Below are 1,966 nucleotides of genomic sequence, written 5' to 3'. Positions count from 1 at the left end.
CAGAGTTTGACCATTCCAGCATAAGTTTGCCAGATCCTGGCCTCTTCCTTAATGGAAACTTAATGAGTTGGCTCAGGGGGGGGAAAGCTCATCCAGGCTGATTTCATTTAATCTTCTATACTATAATCTGTATGGATTATGTCTCCTTTGGCTCTCCAGTTTTACAATTATTACACAGACTATTAATTAAACATTTTATAGATATATAACTTTTTCATAGAGACTGAGAAAGCAATACTGTAGACAAAGCAAATCCTCTATCAGCTTAAATAGACTAAAATAGAATGTAAATATGGAACCAGGACCTAGCTGCCAAATTTCACAATGTGTCTCTTCCTCACGGACTTTACCCCCCAAAATCTGGGTTGTGTAGTTTGTAGTTTTGCTGTTAGCTTCTTGCTGAGAGCTGGCATGAAAAATATAATGGCTCCTTCTCTTCCTTTTCCCGTCTTTTCCCAGCAGGGTCCAGTGGCTTGTGGCAAGATTCCAAAGAAGCTCATGATTAATGTATAAATATGTAATGGGGGGGGGAATACCACATCTTTTCCCTCAAGGTTTTGAAAGCTTCAACCCAATACACTGCTGAGAGTAACTGAGTGAGCTTCCTGTCTTGTGTTTCTTTTCATACATTCAGGTCTCTACCCATGTCTCTCATAAATTTGCCTTGATCTACCTGTCACACAACCTCCACAATAGCAGCCAATATGAAGAGCAAGGTGGATCCTGTTATGTATTGACTTGAATGTAAATACTGACATGCGAATCGCCTCATTGAAACTTAATGTTAAGCTTCAGCCTGGGCTAGGATCCTAATGTAACCAATAGGAGTCCTAGCCCAGGGAGTGTCTACCAATCACGTTACAAAGCGGGACCGCTTGTGATTGGGCATTGTATCTTCAATCTCATAGGTTGTTATCTGTACAGGGGGTGTGGCTACATTAGCCGGGAGTGTTTAAATATAGACAAGCCAGTGTATGTTCTGTTCTGTGATGGGTTCTGGCTGGCGATTGTTGTACCGCAACGGAGAAGTAACTGAGCTGAAGAATAAACCGCAATTCTTACTGAATCACTCTCCGACTCTTTGTTAAGCGCACGACTTAACAATTGGCGACGAGGATGGGATCCTAGTGCGGGTAGGCAGCCCCGCTAGACCGGACCCCATGTCGGACAACGAGGAGATCGCCGAGGCCGGCCAGCCACAGGCTCCACCCGCTCTGGTGGCTCCGCCTGTGCGCATAACGATGGCCGCGAGCAGCCAGAAGTTCGAATGCTTCGACCCAACTACTGAAGACTGGGACTCCTACCTCACAAGGTTTGAGTTCCATCTGGAGGCGAATGACATCACGACGGAGGAGAAGAAGAGGGCGACTCTACTCAGCTCGTGTGGAAAGAGCGTTTTTGACATCGCCCGGTCACTGGTGGCACCAGATGACCTCAAATCCGTATCCTTTAAAAATGTGACAGACAAGCTGAAATCACATTTTTCTCCACAGCCGTCGGAAATCGCCTGCAGGCACGCTTTTTACAAGCGGGGTCAGAATGCGAACGAGTCCATAGCTGAGTACGTTGCAGCTCTTCGCAAGGCAGCGCGGCCTTGCAACTTCACGAATGTGGAGGAGGCCCTCCGAGATCGCCTCGTCTGTGGTCTGAGAGACGAGAGACTGCAGCAACGCCTGTTCGCAAGAACTACCTTAACGTGGGCCATCGCCTATGCCGAGGCTGTCGCCGCGGAAGCTGCTGACAGATCAACCAGGGAGGTGAGACAACGGGTCGCAACGGCTGATCAACGCGTCCACCAGCAGAGGGCTAGCGACGCAAGCAGCGACTCTGATGACGACGTCTGCGTGGTAAAGGCGGGAGCGTCCAAGCGGACCCAACAGAAACCTTCCGAGGGCTCAGCATGCGTCGGCTGTGGCGGGAAACATCGGCGCGAGCGTTGCTGGGCAAGAGACCTCGACTGCCGGTC

The sequence above is a fragment of the Gekko japonicus genome, unplaced genomic scaffold, assembly GCF_001447785.1.
Source record: "Gekko japonicus isolate JY-2015 unplaced genomic scaffold, Gekko_japonicus_V1.1 scaffold460, whole genome shotgun sequence".
NCBI classification, from domain to species: domain Eukaryota; kingdom Metazoa; phylum Chordata; class Lepidosauria; order Squamata; family Gekkonidae; genus Gekko; species Gekko japonicus.
This window is presented reverse-complemented; position numbering follows the sequence as displayed.